This window comes from Canis lupus, chromosome 7, assembly GCF_003254725.2.
Source record: "Canis lupus dingo isolate Sandy chromosome 7, ASM325472v2, whole genome shotgun sequence".
In the NCBI taxonomy this organism is placed as follows: Eukaryota; Metazoa; Chordata; class Mammalia; order Carnivora; family Canidae; genus Canis; species Canis lupus.
The window spans coordinates 43717139-43735099 of NC_064249.1; the positions used below are offsets into that span (position 1 = coordinate 43717139).

General features: G+C 47.5%; 1 long non-coding RNA gene across 16 annotated transcripts in view; it reads left to right on the top strand.

Annotated features, from left to right (window-relative positions):
- The window catches only part of LOC112647775 (uncharacterized), a 52879-nt gene that overhangs the window by 8139 nt on the left and 26779 nt on the right, over positions 1-17961 (top strand). For 11 of the 16 annotated variants that reach the window (XR_003128457.3, XR_004817377.2, XR_003128458.3 and 8 more), the window contains one exon: positions 2696-2903. The exons of 3 other annotated variants lie outside the window; for them this stretch is intronic. This is a non-coding gene — a long non-coding RNA (uncharacterized LOC112647775). Of the gene's footprint in view, positions 1-2695; positions 2904-3377; positions 4485-4744; positions 6250-17961 lie in introns of those variants that run through there. 2 more of the 16 variants (XR_003128466.3, XR_003128465.3) reach the window with 2 other exon arrangements.

Genomic DNA, 17961 nt, shown 5'->3' on the forward strand with positions numbered 1-17961 from the left:
AGTTTCTGGGGGTTATACACTCACTTTGTATTCTTTTTTAAATGTGATGGAGCCAGTCCATGCCCAAGATTGGCCTTGGGCTCAAACTTGATTGACTCTCCTCACCCCCCTGAGCATGGAGAGACTGCTCATGGCCAGTCCTGGAGCAGAGGATGGCTTCGCCCTCAGCCATCTCCATCAGTTCCTGGCCAAACAGTGGCACAAGTGACCAGAGCTGTCCTTGGGACAGTGGCCCCAGAGACACTGTGATCACCAGGCAAATGACCAGTGGCTTCATCTTTTGCCATAACAAAATATCATAGCCTGGGGCACTTAAGCAACAGATATTTATTTCTCCCAATTCTGGAGGCTGGGAAGCCCAAGCTCAAGATGCTGGCAGATTCGGTTCCTGGTGAGCCCCTCTCCCTGGCTTAGAGATGACTACTTTCTCACTGTGTGTTCACATGGCTTTTCTTCATTGCAGGCATGTGAAGAGGGCTCTCTCTCTCTCTCTTCTGAGGGCACTAATCACACATGGGGACCCCACCCTCACTATTTCATCTAAGTCCAATTAGCTCCAAAGGGCCCCTCCAAATACCTCCAAATACTCTCACATTGAAGATCGGGCCTTCAACTTATGAATTTGGGGGGACACAAACATGGAGCCCATAATAACCAGTGTTCCAAGGATGCAGCCAGAGGTAGAGAAGGTGACAGCTGGAGGCTGATACCAAAAACCCAAAGCTTAGACACAGTCACCCAGCCCAGAAGGACCAACAGACTCTCCTTCCTTAGTCTCACCTCCTCCCCTACCCCTACCTTGAACATTTCTTGCAATTTGCAGTGTTGGCTTTGGGAAGAGATAAACTATGTGGTGTCTGAGTTGGCCTGCAGGGGGCCATTTTCAGGGTTCCTGCTCTGGCTCCAAGCTCAGGTGGGGACTCTGAAATGTATCTGTGGGTGACCTGACTACTCAGCCTAGCCAGTCAGTGACAGAGTTGGACAGCCACCCGGGGCTGTGTAGACGGCAGGGCGGCTGGCACCCCAGGGGCCCGGCAGAGGGAGAATGAGTGGGAGCTGAAGTGAGTGTGTGCCCTGCTGCTGCAGGCCTAACTGAGTGCCCTGGCAACTGTCCACAGAAGCTCTCAGCAAGGGGCATGTTGTTCCAACTGGTCTGTCCAGGGAGGGTGTTGTGTTCACAACAGTTTCCCATAGGTTAGCCTTGACCCTGATGTGACAAAAATCTCCCTTACACTCTCCAAAGAAGACCCCCTCCTCCAGGGGGGTGGCCTTTGGTCTCCTAGACCCCGTGGTCCCTCTGCCTGCTGGCTTTCCTCCTCCTGGGACCCGCTGCCTTGCCTTTTGCCACTGTGCTCTTGCATGGCTCCCTGAGCCAGACAGTTGGTAAAAATGCACATGTGAAGATGTCTTAATATTAAATATAATTAGATATTATACCACATGCAGGGCTGTATGATTAGTGAAATATATGATCATTAGTTATTAGATTAATGTGTCTACTTGTGTAACTGAAAGCCATTTGCAAGCCGAAATGAAATAGCTCAATTTGCTGTAATTGACTGATCTCCCAGAGAGAGAGTCGTACATTTGCTTATGTACAAGGCGATTTCTTCAGATGTCGTCCCAGATGCAAGACAAAGAGCAGCCTCTCCCTGCGCCCCAAACCACGGGGCCAACTCTGCCACTGACTGGCTGGGCAGCCAGAGTAGCCAGGTCACCCACAGAGACATTTTGGGGTCTCTGTTGAATGGAGGTATCCAGGTTGGGCACCAGTTTCTCTTTGTGCTGAAGGGTTACCTTGGTCTAACTTCCCCCAAGAGCCCCGGAGGGAACACTGGCGTCCTGCTGGTCAAAGACAAATTGAGCTGCCTGGTAGACACTTTACCCTAGCCCCCTCCCCATTGCTTTTACTCTGTGTGTGTGTGTGTGTGTGTGTGTGTGTGTGTGTGTGTCGGTTTCCAGGACAACCGAGCTGCAACTAACTAATAAAAAGGTTTGCAAAGCACTCCACAAATAGAAGATACAACTGGAATACTTATTATTGTGGTTATGGCCCAGTAATAACCAGATGCTAACGAGGGTGGCACGAGATTAAATTAAAAATTGGCAAGCTGCTAGGCAGCCAGGGCTGGTTCACAGGGCGTGAGCCTGCCCACTCCCTTCCAACCAGCAGGTAGTCCTTGGCCGCGCCAGCGAGCGAGGCTTCGTTTTCCCACCAGAAAGGGGGCCAGTGTGCCACCAGAGGGGAGCCCTCTGCGTCCTTAGGCAAGTCAGGGATCAGTGACCAACAGGAGATAGCACATTCATGCCAGGCTGAATTCATCCACACGTTATTTGAGCCACAGAGCTGATTTTCGAATAAGTGGCCTAGGTGGTAGTTCACTTCATTGTATAGATAAGAAAACGGAGTCAGAGGGAAGACAAACTGTGGGATCCTGGGCACATGGTTGTCCTCTCTGGACCCCTGTGTCCTTGGAGGGAATATGGTAGGCTCACGCTTTAGATTGTTATCATCATACCCAGAATAGCTAGTACCCTAATTTCTCTTCTAAAGATGTTTTCCCCTTTGTAGTGTGTTTAGCAATCAGTGCCTTGAAAACTCCTTAAGAGACCTTAACTAGAGGTTTCACTTGCAATTTTATTTATGAATCAGGCAATCAATCAAATTAACAAGTATTTATTGAATATCTAATAGGAACTGAGTATGCTGCTGCGGGATAGCAGAGAACAGAAGTTTAGGATGTGGGCCCTGTCCGCAGGGAGCTTCTGACCCAGTGTACAAGGTTGGCACACGGGAGGAGCTTTGGAATGAACACAAAGGAGAGTGTCCCAAGCTGAACGGGAGCGTCTCTGGTGCCCCGGAGTCTCTTCAAATGACAGAGACGTCACTGCAGGCTAAAGAGGTCAGAAAAGGCTTGTGGAAAAGCTGGGGCAGGTGGGAGGCTTGAAAGCACAGACTTCACATTTCCCTGAGCAGTACACTTAAGATGTGTGCAGTGGGCGATGCCCCCTTCCTATCTCATCTTCCATGATACTTAGCACTGTCTGATATATTATACATCATATTTATCTATCTTGTTTTCCCCCAACCAGACATGTAAGCTCCAAAGGGCTGAGACTGGAGACTGTTTCGTTCATTGCTCTGTCCTCAGAGCCTGGTACACAGTAGGTGCTCCATAGATGATTGGTGAATGCTTGAGTGGCTGGGGTTCCCCCTCACCCCACCCCTCACTGTCTTCCTCTGCATTCTCACTCTTTGGTGCTCATCATCTCTTGCCAGACAACAGCAGAACTCTCCTCGTAGGTTTCTCTTGCCAGAAACCCTGGACCATTCACTTCCTCCTAATTTGTATTCTGATTTTTTTTTTCATGTTTAGCTGTCAAGTTCATTCCAAGGTCCCTGAGAGCAAGGCTTGGTCTTCTCATCCAGCCAACATTTGTTACGCACATACTAGGAGTCAGGGATTGAGTTAGGTGCCGGAGAACAAAACTGTGGTGACAAAGAATAATCATGGCTCTCAATAAGTCAAGCTACATGATGGAGAAAGTAAATAAAAAGACAGAAAGACAGCTGCCCCGTAAAGTGCTAAGGAACCTGGATGCTGTATAAGCACCTAAGGTCCAAACATCATGTCACAGAGAAGTGGTATCTAAGCTGAAGTGTGCAGGATGAGTAAGAATCAAGGAAGCAGGAGACAGGATGACCCGGACTAGAACAGCACCATAGCAGAGACCATCACAAGCTGAGTCCTTGGGGACTGCAAGGTGTCCTGGGTGGCTGGAGTCCACAGGCTGGGCTAATGGAGTGAGCCTGGCCAGGTCGACAAGTGTGTCAAATGATGGTGCCGTCACTGGGTTTAGCAAACTAGAGGCTGGTCTTTGGCTCTCAGTCCACTTGAGAGAAGTTTTGAAAGCAAGACAGAGTCTGACCCAGGCTTTGGAAGGTGAAGGGGTGGGAAGAAGGTGACCTGAGTGTGCATGGGGCAGAAGGAAAGATCAGGTGAAGGCCAGCGGAGGGTCATCAGGTCAAGGGAGAGATTTTATGGTTTCTGTTTTGATGAGAAAGGACTGAACTCTTCATATTGTCACGGGAGAGAAGAAGTGGGGCAAGGATTAAGGGTTAGGGTTTGACACACCACTGTACCTTCTCTGTCCATGGGGTGACAGCCACCTTCCCCACTCCCTACCCCACAGGAGGACTCATCCTCCACCACTCGGGGAAAGGAAGTGAATGTGTCCTGTAGAGGACTGGAACACTTTTACATCCCATGTAAAAGTTTTGGCCTCTGCCTAAATTACCAATGACTGTATCTGCCTGCGTGAGGGGAGACTAGGGGCAAAACTGTCTCTCTGGCCTCAGTCTCAAGAACTCAAGAATGAGCAGAGAAAAAAATCCACACACTGTCTTTTGCAGGATCTATATCTATATATCTATATCTATATGTGTATATATATGTGTGTGTGTGTATATATATATATACTTGAGAGAGTGAGAGAGAGAGTACAGGAGAGTGGGGAGGGTGGAGGGAGAGGAAGAAAGAAAATCTTAAGCAGACTCTATCCTCAGCGTGGAGCCTGACTTGGGGCTCAATCCCAGGACCCTGAGATCATGACCTGAGCCAAAACCAAGAGTCAGTAGCTTACCCGACCAGGCGCCCCTCTTGGGCAGCTAATGTTTGAAGATGACCAACCCATTAATGGAAATGTTTTGGGTAACGGAGAACTCCATTTTTTGTTTTCCAAGAGGAAAATTTTCCCAGATGCACCCACCAAACCTCCACCTTGACCAGACTGGATGTCCCAGCTACCCTGGCTGCAGAGGAGGAGGCCGGGAGAGGAGATGGGGCCGCCACGGCCAGTGTAGACCATTCCCCACTTGCCACATTGCTGCCACCGGTGGAATTAGGGCCTGAGGAGCCAGGAAAGAGAAGAGAAATGACTGTTGAGTGAGCAACTCCCGGACTGCCTTGCCCACTACACATACATAAGCTCACCTGCCAAGGTGCTCACTACCAAGACTGTGAGTGGCAGCCATGTGGGCCACTCTCCCTTGACCAGAATTCAGCACGGGGGCAGCGATCATGGCAGAGGCAACACTGTGCCGGGGAAGCCACCAGATCTGAGCTGCCTGGTTCCGTATCTGGGCCCATGTCCGGCTGCCCCCCTGACACATCATGGGTCCTGGACAAGTTAGTCAACCTCTCAGCCCCTCAAACTCCCCACCTGAAAACAGGAATCATACCGGTCTTCCTGGGACACAATGGGGTTGCTGGGAGAATAAGTGCATTACATGGGACAAAGCATTACATGGGACATTCCAGGACAGGACATGGAATGAGGATGGATTTGCTACATGTTGGCGATCGCGAGCACGTGTCGATGCCCTAGCATGACCTCAGCATTTTAAATGCAATGTGTATGCTTCTTAACATAAGCCTGCAAGGCAGATACTCTTACACCCATTTTAGAGATGAGAAAACAGAGTCTCGGGGAAGGGAGGTAAACTATCAAAAGTCATGAGGCCAGAGGGCGGCAGAGCCAGGGTTGGAACCTAAGTCCAAAGCCCGGTTCTTTCGAGGAGGTGTGTCCTCTTTTGCTGCCAAAGAACCGGTGGAGTCAGGCCACAGGCGTCAGCCCTGCACAATTGCCCTCTGGCTTTCTGCAGCCTGCACTTCAAACCGAAAACCATCAGCTTCCCCAGAAGCCACGTCTGCCTCAGAAGGAGCTTGAAAGCTGGGCCTCTGCAGCCTTGTGACGCGTCACAGCGCCCCATGGGAGGGGAGGCTCTGTCTTCTCCCCCATCCTGCTGGTGCTCACGGGGTGTGGAAGCAGAGATGCTCCACCAGCACCCTCTTTCTCCAAAAGGTCTTTTGTGAACTGTGGATTTGTGGGTGTCACGTTGGCCTCCTAGGTCTCAGGATGACGGGCCAGGTGCGCCTGGGTGGAGGTGGGGGCACGTGAGCCCGGCCTACCGCCAGAAAGCATTTCCAATGAGCTGCCAGGGATTCTTTGGTGCTCACAGCACCTCCACAGCACCCACACCACGCACACACACGCACACACAACACATCCCCGTCACCTCCTCTTCCTGCTGCCCCAATCCCAAGCCACCGCTGAAGTCCAGCCTGCAGCCCTCCTCTTCCAGCAAACCGCCGGCGCCCATGCCACACCAGGCCCCTGCCTGTGTCATCCTCTCCCCCTATGAGACGGGGGACAGGTCTGACTCCTGGCTCAAACGGGCAAGGCCTGCCTCCCCCAAGCCCGCTCTAGAAATGCACCCTGGTAAAATACTACATTTTTCTCAAGCTATCTCTGCCTGCAAAGTGAGCACATGGAGTTGAGATGTCAGAAACCAGACAAAAGGCTTTACTATAACTGATATGGATTAAAACGGAAATGGAAAGCAAGATCTAAGACACCGAAGCCACCAGTCAGGACTGTCACCAAGCGAGCCAACAACGGCCCCCAAGCCGGGTCACACAACAGTACTTCCAAGGGAGCGGGGAAGACCCAACTACAGCCCCGCTGCCGATCACCGTCTCCTAGAGCGCCCCCCACCAGGGCCGACCACCCCCACCACGTGATAACACATACTCTGCTTCTGAAAATGATGCATCCAACACCTTGAGAAATTAGTGTGAGGGCCCTGGGATGTACAACGGGGCACCTGGGGGGCTCAGTAGGTTGGGCACCTGCCTTCCCAGGGTCCTGGGATTGAGTCCTGTATCGGGCTCCCTGCTCAGTGGGGAGTCTGCTCCTCCCTCTCCCTCTGCCCCTCCCCCTGCTCATGTGCTCTATCTCTCTCAAATAAAAAAAATATTTAAACACACACATACACACACACACACCAGATGTGATCTAATTGTCTGTTCTGCAAAGATGACCTTGATCCCTTCCTCCCTCCATCCCTATACATCATGTTTCACGTCTTTGCTGCCTGTTGCCATTGTGTGTTCTATACCCATCCTGGCCACCAGCTCCCCTTGCTGTGGACAGGAGCACATAGCAGGATACCCGATGAATACCCGCAGTGCAGCAGCCTCCGCCAGCCAGGGGAGGCCAGCTCCATACCAGCATGCCGAGAATCCAGAGCTGAGCCCAGGTGCACCCCAACAGGGCCCAGGCCTACCCCCAGGCTTAAGAACATCACTGATAATGCAATTTCTGGTGCTTTTTTTCATTTTGCCAGAGATAAAGATACCTACGCGAGTCCATCCATCCATCCATATATATACATGTTAGCCACGGCAACTAAGAAAGCCATCCAAATTGCAGCACTGAAATGAACAGAGCTGAACAATAAGCTAAAACATGCCTAGAGCAAGTTGAGCAATAAACAGGTTTTTAATTTTTTCCCCTTCCATCTCTTGAGTGTCTGTTTCTGATGGATGATGTGACAGAGGAAGGCGGCTCCATAAATTCCGAATTCTGAATACTAAATCAGTGAGTGGCAGCCGAGTGCTGGGCGCCTGGTTCTCCTTCTTCCTGGAGCGGCAGTTTTATGGGGACTCTGTGACCCAGCCCCGCCCCTCCCGAGGGGCCGATGCACCCGGTGACCAGGCAGTGGGATCACGTGCCCATCACAGTGGCTCGCCAGGGTGGCCTCTGAATCCCTGACTCTGGGAGAGTGGGATTCAGAAAGGCAAGAGGTCTCGCTCAAGGTCACAGAGGTGCAGAGATGAGTTTGCAGTGTTGGTGTGGCTCTTTGGGTGTCCTCCATCCTGGAAGTTGAGGCTCTTTCCCCTTTTCTGCATGAGAGGAATTGAGCTTCAGGTCTCTTAAGTAGCTTGCATGACCTCAGTACAGGGAAGAAGTGGGACTGAAACCCCAACTTGGTTTGCATCCAGAATTCATATTCTTTGCAGCAGAAGGGACCTTCTTGAACTTTTTGACATCGTGGCACATATACAAAATAGTAATACTTGTGCTACACGCCAGAATGACCTGGAAGGGATTTGAGAGTCTTCCTATGGGGGCTGGTGGAAATTTTTTATCACTTTTGGTTTATATTACATAATTACAAACAAGAAAAATAAGTATTGGGAAAGATATTAAATATTGAATATGTATAAAAATCTCAAAGAGTATATTTTCATATTTGTAATAAGAAACCCAAACTTGCTTCTGTGAGCATAACATTCTCATATCAAATTTTATGTGTAAAATGGCTGCACCCAATTCCTGATCAATACCTCTTAATGATGGTGTCTTCAAACTCTCAACAACCGCCACTCACAAGAAACTTTGTTCACATGAGTATGCAATAAAATTTTTAAATCATTTTTTTTACAGACAGTTAAAAAATTTACAACAGTTGAAATTATATTTTAAGAATGTAACAGCCTTTCCTTTTCTTTCACTGACAATTATACTGTTGGAACGTCTTGTGATACTACATTTGGATTTCTAATTGAACTGAACTTTTGCATAGCAAATGCTTCAATATAATGATAAAATTTGATTTGAGGGTTTCGTATGCAATATTTGAGCATCACCCAACAGTTGGCTTGGGCCTTCCTGAAAGGGCTCATCAGCTGCAAATGAAAGAGAGAATCTCATAAACATAAAGCAGAGGCCCTGGGACTCCTGCCCGTTCCAGGAACTCATACCATATTCCACACATACCCCAGGTTGTGTGCTGTGCTCCTTGGGTGCCCAGAACACAAGCCTTCCAGCACCTCCCCAGCTCCTTGCATGTGATGGACAACTGTTTGCAGAAGTAGGCATGCAAGAAGCAGAACACCTCTTGGCTGCTCCTGGAGGGTCAGTGCAGTCCCTGTGCATAGGTGTGTTTGCCACAGGTGAGGACTACACGGTGGCTCTTTGGAGTCTGTTCCCTTCAGACTGTGCTCAGAGGAGTCCCCACCAAGGTCCTGGAAGCCGACGCTGATAGGGATTCCAGGAGCTTCCAAGGCTAAAAGCATCACTATCTCTTTGCCCACTTGTAAGACTTTTGTGCCTGGCCATCTGGTGGGAAACTTTGCTCTTGGTTATGCTTCCTTTCATCATTATTGAATCAGGTGAATAATCATCTGAGAATGTAACTGAGATTTCTTCGCCCAGTGCTTTTTTCATCTTACCTTTCTTTGTCATTTAGGTGGCAGGTGCCCTGCCCTCCAGGGCCACAGCCAAGAACATGGTGCCACTGTCCAGCTTAGAGTCTCAGGGCATGCTTTTGAATGTCCATAGCAGAAATGAAGGTGTGAGAGCAAAGAGTTTTGTGAAATAATATTTTGCAGCACTTAAAAAGGGCTTGGAAGTGTCAGAGCACAGATTTTAAACAGAATAGGGAGGAATCTAAGCTGAGTAACAATCATTACCTTAACCAACTGGCCCTGACTGAGGTTCAGAGGTGAGGAAGACCAGAGAGCAGCTGAGAGAAGAATGAAAGGAAGTAGGACCGGAGTTTCAATGAGTAGGTGTCTGACATAGAGCCCAGCAGAACTGCCTCATAGAGCTGGGAGTGAAAGGCAGTCAACATAATGACAAAAAACCTGATTCTAGATCCCAGTTAGAGCTGAAGAGAATATTGTTTGCATTCCAGGATGGAGTCCAGGAGGCCAGGTGTCCCTTTCTAACATGGCGCCTGAGTAGAAGACCAGCCATGACTGAAAGTGTCTTCATGATCTGATCAGTCTTGGGTGTCTGTTTATCCTGGGGTGCTACGGAGAAAGCCACCAGCATCCCCATGCTCCCCAAAAGAGATGTAGATGTGGCCCAGAGGGCAGCTGGAAAAAAGGCAAAGAGGCTTTGCTGCTGGGACAAAGAGAACCATTGACCTGGTGTTGACCTGGCAAGTGGAAGCCACAGTAGGGACCAAGGTCACATGCGACAGGTACAGCAGGGGCAGAGGCCAATATCCCAGGATCCATGACAAAGTCAGCAAGATGTACCTCCTCTGGCTCCCAGAAACATAGATTACTCCAGGAAAAGGAGAGAAAAACAGAAGTTAAATCCTGAACTGACCATGGTTTTTTTGTGTGTGTGTTTTTAAGATTTTATTTCTTTATTTGAGAGAGAGAGAGTGAGAGAGAGAAAGAGCACAAGCAGAAGAGGAGGGACAGAGGGAGAAGCAGATTCCCCCCTAAGCAGGGAGCCCGACATGGGGCTCAATCCCAGAACCCTGGGATCATGACCTGAGCCAAAGGCAGATACTCAACTGACTGAGCCCCCCAGGTGTCCTGAACTGACCAAGTTTAAATGAGAAGTGCCAGTTACCTTGAATTTGTTTGTTTTCCACCTTTGGAAGAAATGAAGGGCTGAGAACTAAGATGAGTTCTGTTATAAAGAAACGCAGTTTGCACATCTCATGTTATGACTGTATAAATAACTTGTGCCTATCACAGAATTTATAAATAAATTCATTACTGTTCACTTTTGAGTATAACCAAGATGTATATATAACAGGCAAATCCTCCTTTTATGAAACAAATCATGGCTGAATCCCAGTGAGCAAAAGAGGTGGATACTGATGTCATAAAATGATTCTCCACTTTACAAAAGATGTTTCCTCTAAAGTGTTTTAATTGGTTAGATATCTTAATGCAATTAAAATAGTATCTTACTCTGTAGAACTCATTTTTCTAGCTGATCACCAAGCACTGTGAAGACAGCTGTACCGATTTGTTTTCACCTGAATCTCAGCCTGAGGTGCTCATGCTAGAACTTTGATGGAGGGAGGAAGAGTTGGCTTGGGTGAACAGATAGAACTGAAGGCCATGTTCAAGCTGGACTTGAAGTCAAATGACTTGAGCACTAAGGTCTGCTGTGCCACCAAGCTGCTGTGGGACCTTCCCCAGGCCTCTCTTGTCTCTGAGCTTCCTTCCATATGGGAAGGGGATTGGACTCAGATGGTTCTATGGTTTCTCCTAGCACTAACCCTATGACTTGTATTTATGAATATCTTGGGTTACAGAATGACCTGTTTGTGTTGTTGTAGGTAAGAATATAGAGCCTATAAGCCTGCAACATAATGTGACCATGTCTGGGACCTTGGTGACGTGTTAAAATAGCATCTAGTCAGGTACAATGTTGTGTGCCCACTATAGACCAGTCCCCAGCTAGGCACTGTTAGAAAACAAAGGAATGCCCAATTTCCTGCCCTGAGAAGAGGGGATGCCTCAGAAGAAGCAATACAAGGACAAAAAAGACACTGCAAAGTCAAGTGCTGTGGGCTCAAGGTAGGCAGGGCTTCCTACGAGGTGCTGTGGTCAGGAGGGCACAGATGAGCTGGATTTTGCAGTTAGTTGAACTTCTAGGCAGAAGGGAGGTCATTCCAGGTGATGCAGGAGGGGATGGTGCTTCTCAGACTTTGATGCAGCCCATGAAACCACAGCAGTGTGACCAGCTCAGTGAGGAATACAGATGCATAAGTTGTGATGAACAGATGGGCAAAAGGGAATGGAGCGGGTTATAGAGATCTTTCTTTCTTTCTTTCTTTCTTTCTTTCTTTCTTTCTTTCTTTCTTTCTTTCAGTTTGAAAACACTGATCTCTTTTGTTTGTTTCCAGTTTTTATTTAAATTCTAGTTAGTTAACATATAGAATAGTATTGGTTTCGGAATAGAATTCAGTGATTCATCACTTACATACAACACCCAGTGCTCATCACGAGTGTACTCCTTAATACCCATCACCTCCCAAAATTTCCATTTTCAAACATTTTTAAGACTTTTGCTCTCTGTTTCTCTGTATTCACCTTTCTCACTCAACCATGGTGCTGTGAATATCTCCATAGTGCAAACTGCGAGTGATAAATCCCCCAAACCCTTCTTTACAAAGGAAGAGACGCAAGCCCAGGTTTAACTTGTGAGGCAAAATGCATCCACTCCCTTGGACAAACAGACTCCCCACGTTTTGGTTTTATGTATAATTTATACTTTGCTGTTTCCAAAAAAGTATTTGAGGAGCTGGAAATAAAGGTCTGAAATTTAAAACGTTGAAACAGAAATATCAAATCAGGAGCCATAAATAGGGGAAGGAAGGAAAGCTGAACCAAAGTTAACTTTGGCCATTGAACTACCTTTGGCTGTGTTTCCTAGAAGTCAAAGAGGAGAGGAAAGTCATTCTATAGAATAGCTAATAAAAATAATATATCAAGTATCTAGAATTGACTCTCTCTGAATATTCAGAAAATGTAACAGAATTTTGAAGGTGTTCTGGAGGGCTTACCAGAACCTCTCTTTGGTTGCCCCAGTAAGTAAAATATATGCCAAAGTAATTCATATAATATTTATGTATCAGGTACTCATTGCTATATGTAGACTTCACTGAGCACTGCATGGTGAGATAAGACACAATAGTTGTCAGCCTTAAGCTTTTAACCTGATAAAGGAGATGCAACATGTAATCAAATAAGTATTTACTAATCATTAATATTTATTTAAGATCTTCTCTGCACTGGTCACATACTAAACTGGTCATTTCCACAAGAGAGGAAGATTTTTAAAACTTTCTTCCAAGGTTAAAAGATGTTTCTTAACAGAACCTGGATGTGTCTTTTATTAAAAAAAAAAAAAAGACCCAATCACACCAAAAAACGTAACTATGTGAGAAGATGATATGTTAATTCGTTGGACTGTAGAATCATTTCACTATGCATATGTGCACCAAATCATCTTGAAAACAATGTTTTAGGGACACCTGGGTGGTTCAGTGGTGGAGCATCGCCCTCCAGCTCAGAGCGTGATCCCGGAGTCCTGGGATCGAGTCCTGCATCGGGCTCCCCATATGGAGCCTGCTTTTCCCTCTGCTTGTATCTCCACCTCCATCTCTGTATCTCTCGTGAGTAAATAAATAAAATCTTAAAAAAAAAAAAAGTTTTAGAAGTCAACATTGAGAAATAAGAACAATACTTTTAAATATAAGTTTAAAGAGCAAACAAATTGATAACAACATACAACATACACACGAATCTAAAGCAGCATGTAGGATCCCTGGGTGGCGCAGCGGTTTGGCGCCTGCCTTTGGCCCAGGGCACGATCCTGGAGACCTGGGATCGAATCCCACGTCGGGCTCACTGCATGGAGCCTGCTTCTCCTTCTGCCTGTGTCTCTGCCTCTCTCTCTCTCTGTCTCTGAGTGACTATCATAAATAAATAAAAATTAAAAAAAATAAAGCAGCATGTATCTCGTTCTCGTGGAAATATAGAGTAGGGGTTAGAAATACGCTGTTTAGCTATAGGCCACAGAACCTTGACTAGACAGTGCTTCTCAAACTGTAATGTGAGTGTAACTCACCTGGGGATGGCTGTTAAAGTGCAGCTTTGCTTATATGGTGGATCTAGGCGAGCCTTGCAAGTTTTCACCTCTGGTCAGCTCACAGGCAGCATCGTGAGTGGGCAGGCACCAACAGGTAGTGACCAGGGCTTTGTTCGTCTCATCATTACACTCTTCTGAGACAAGTATTTCAAGCTAATATGGTCAGGACTGCCTAGAAGCCCAGTGATGCCACTGGGGAGCCACTCTCTTGCCTTCCCTCCACTCTACCTTCTTTTAAAAAAAATGCTTGTTGCCTCATGGCACAAAATGGCTGCTCTCCCAGGTGTCATGTCTCAGTTTCAGATCTGAAGAACAAAGGAGTGGCCCTGTATTAGGAAGACATAAGTTTCCCAGAATTTATCTCACTCTGCCCTCAAAAAAGCTGAGGTCTAACTAACTGGCCAGAACGTGTCACATTTTTACCTCTAGCTGCAAAGGAGTGTGGGAAAGCGTTTGGTTTTAGGTGAGCCCCACCCTGAACAAAATTGGGTATTTTTAGTAAGGAAGAAAAGACAGATGGCTATCAAGGAGGTGGCTGGCAGTGTCATGGCATAGAAATCTTCCCCATAAGCTTCCTTTGAATGCCTAACATGCCCCATGTTCTCTGTGGGTCCTTTCCCAGTGAGGCATCCTGGCATGTCCCAAGGCTTCCATTCTCACAGATGGGGAAGGAGGCTCTGAGGACTTAGATGTGCATCTTGGCATCACACATCTGGTCAATGGAGAAGTCCTGGGGCCCCTGGGCCTTGGCTGTTTTGTGAGCATGTGTAGGTAGATTGTGACAAAGAGTGATATCTTCAGTTGAATACATTTGAGGCCTATGCCTCACCCTCTAGGGAAACTTAAAATGAAAGTCACCTCCTAGGCCAGCCAAGATTGCAGCATTAAGAGAAGTACTTTGTAAATGTGGGAGAAGGATAGACTCACAAGCAGTAAATAGCAGGCACTGATGTAGTGCAAATCACGCCAGACAAACTTAATTGCTTTTTTTCTAATCTATTGAAATGCCAGATGAGGAGATAAAAGGAAAGCAGTGAATATAATTGCTCTCGATTTTAGGAACGTGCTTGGGAAGAGTGACTTGGGAGAGGTTCTGAGTTAAAATATAAATAATAACAATTCAAATGGGTCCAGGTAGAGGCAGCAGAAGGGGTCCTGGCACTGGGAAGGGAGGAAGCTCATGCCCTAGAGGATGTGGAAAACAGGGAGGCACTGACCCCAGGGAGCCCCACGTAGTGCTAAGGGCCTGCATGTCACCTGAGGCCTGAGTCACATTTTGACAAATCCTCCCAACCCAGAGTGTGGTCCTGGGAGCCTCAGCACGGCCAAGGCCAGGGCCTTACCAGAAACACAGAATCATGGGCCCCCGCCCAGCCGGCCTGCAGTGGCTTCTGCGGGTAACAAGCCCCAAGGGAGTCAGGTACACATTCACATGCTTTAACACTGCAAAGTTGGAGTGTAACACCACTCCCCCCCCCCAAACCCTCTAGTAAGGAGGGCCTCCTTCACCATCCCCTTGCTCCCCAGCCGCCCCCACAAAACACTCGCTCTGAAATTCAGCCTCCACATCAAACTATTACCTCACTGCCCTGATGACAGCTCATTCCCCCAGCGAGTATCAGCCAGACTAAGGTATAAACACCATGGGGGTATTTATCTTTTTAAAATGAGTCAGTTAACGAAACTACTGGAGGGACTTCAAGCCTCATGACATTGGAATGGCGGAGGAGGCATCTACAGGCAGGGGACTCCCCCAGGGTATCAAGGATAGAAAGTTGAATTGAGGGGCGCCTGGGTGGCTCAGTCGGTTACGCATCTGCCTTCTGCTCAGCTCGATCATGGTCTCAGGGTGCAGGGATGGAGCCCCGCGTCCGGCTCTCCACTCAGCAGCGAGTCTGCTTCCCCCTCTGCCTCTGCCTCTGTGAGCTCTCTAACTCTCTTCTTTCCCAAATAAATAAATAAAAATCCTTAAAAAAAAAAAAAGTTGAATTGAGTGCCTCCGCCCCCCCAACACACACCCCTCCTGTTGCCAGGTACTAGGATGTACTTTCTCATCTGTTTCTCGTAATGCGGAAGGTTTTCTTATCCCCTGTAGGGTGAGAAGTCTGACACTTAGGAAAGTTAACTGGTGTGAGGTTATACTAGAAGGGACAGAATCAAGCTTGGTGCCAGGAGGCCATCTTCTGAAGTCAGAATCTCCCTCTCACCCCGTGCCATGCCCCTCACTCCCTCTGCCCACCTGTGCGGATCACCTAGTCCAGACCCTGTCACACCCATATCTCAAAAATGTCTGAAGCAAACTTACAGCATAAAACCCTTATATATGAGTCCCTTTATAGTAATAATTCATAAGTGCCACCTAATAAGGGGGAAAAGATTATCTCACAGAGCCCCCAGGAAAGGACAGTTGCTGCCACCATACACAAAACTTAGCTTTAGGTTTTCTGAGAATTGAGGCAGAAAAAAAAGTATGATGACATTTTCTAGGAAAAGAGAGTGTGGTCAGGAGAGACCCGCTTTTTCTGAGCACAGAGGAAAAGTGTCTTATGAAACTGACAGATGGCCCCGCATGGGAAGGGACGAGTAAAATTATCTGTGACCTGGAGAAGTGAGCTGTTTGGGTAAGGTGCCCCCAGATGAGATTCACCTCGGAAAAGCATAAGCATTAACACAGAAGGGAAAAATAATCACGAAGACAGAGATGGATTCAATAAGTGGAGGGAACTTCAAAAGTGAGGACCCGCTGAGAGAGGCACAGGCCCAGAGCTGAGCACAAATTACATGAGTTTGCAGCGTGAAGTGGCAGAGAAATTAAAAAAAAAAAAAAAAAAAAAAAGCAAGATGATTTGGGTGTGCATGTGCAGGGCCCAGGACACAAAGCCAGGAGGAAATGGTCTCGGGTGGTGAGATGAGGCCCGGGAGGCTGCAGCCAGCCGTGGGCATCTCATTACCCGGCAGAAGGAGGCAACGTGGTGAGGGTTCAGGGAAGGGCACCAGGCATGATTAGGTAGCAGGAGAGATTAATTTATGAAGAAAGATTAAAAACTAAAGTAGGAGAGCGGGGCTCTGGGAAGACGGGCTCCCAGGTGTTGGGGGGATGGAGGGGGCGCCTGGGGGCAGAGGGGGTGGCCTGGCCGGGACTATGGGGGGATGAACTAGGCCAAGGGCAGGGGGAGATGGTGGAAATACCCACCTAAGGAGACCTGAAGGGGCTCAGTCAAAATTAGAAACTAAGACAAAGCTGCCATTGTAACTGCCATATACAGAAGCTGCAGAGCCTCGAGCTCCACGCAGAAAGCCATCCCCATACTCTCTGCAGCCCACCTTATGGTCAGTGGGGTTCCTTTTTGAGGTGGGGGGGTGGAAACAGGGGCTCGTATTTAACATTATGGGGAATCTACCACATGCTAGGTATTGCGTTGAGCATTGAGAAGACAGTCATAGAAGACAGTCCCTCATCTCAAGGCGCTTAAGGATGTAGATCTATCAACACTTCTAAATCAGATTAATAAGTACTTTGAAAAAAAATAAGGAGAGAGCACCAGGAACCAGAGGAAGAGGTCAAGGTAGGGATTCTCAGAAGAAGTTGTGAACCAAGTTTGGAAGGCTGATAGGCATTAGCTAGCCAATGTGGTAGATGGATGGATGGGATACCAGGCTGCATCAGCTAATCAGTATAACTAATTAATAACAATTAGTGCAAGAATATAGAGGTCTGAAAGAGTATGATATGTTCAAGGAAATTGGAAAGTCCTGGTTTGGCTGCAGAAAGGGGGATGGGAAAGCAAAGAGAGAAGATTAACTAGTTAGGCCTTTATAAAAGACTTTGTATGCATGAAGGTCAGAAATTTGGACCTCAGTTTGAAAGTCTGTTCAGTCAGCAACCGAAAGCTTTTAAGAAGAAGCATGGAGAAATCAGGTGTAACTTTTAAAAGATTACTCTGGTGGCAGGGAAAATATGTGCTATTTCCAAGGATAGTCAGGAGACAAGGAAATCAGTGAGATGACTATTTTCATGATCCAGGTAAGAATTTGCAAGAGGCTGAACTAAGGTAATGATGCAGAGACACAGAGGCTGCAGATCTTTCCAAATGCCTGGCAAGGGAAGCTGGGCAGGGAGGTGGAGGTTGGTAAATATGGTCCTGGTGTGGGTTCCTGACCAGACAGTGGCATATAGCACTAAGATTGGCAATTGTCAGGTTTCAGGAGAAGTAAGTCCTGTGTGGACAAACTGGACTAGATATGCTTGGAGTACATTCTGTGGGCAGGATCAGATGGGTAATAAGCCAGATTTCGATAAGAGAGGGATACAGGAGGTGGTGATGAAGAGTAGTGCAGCAAACACTTGAAAGCCCCTGGCTGCCAGGACAAGAGTGAGGCAGGATGCCCCCAGCGAGGGAGTAGTTGAAGGAGAGCATGGTGTCATTCAGTTGGTCCTCAGATGAGAATGACCTGAACATGTTCTCAGACTACAGGGGTGAAGATGTAGAAGATTCCAAGGGAATCATGGACAAAGTGCTGGACAAAGAGTGCTAGACAGAGAGTGCTGGACAGGGACCATTCATGGTCCAAGAATGGGCTATTGGCACACAAGATTTCAGAGTGGGATCATTTCTGGATCATCCCAAGCCATAAAATGCCTGTCTGGCCATGCAGCTTAACATCCTTCAGGGCCTTCCCCTTGTACTTGGGATAGAGAGCAGC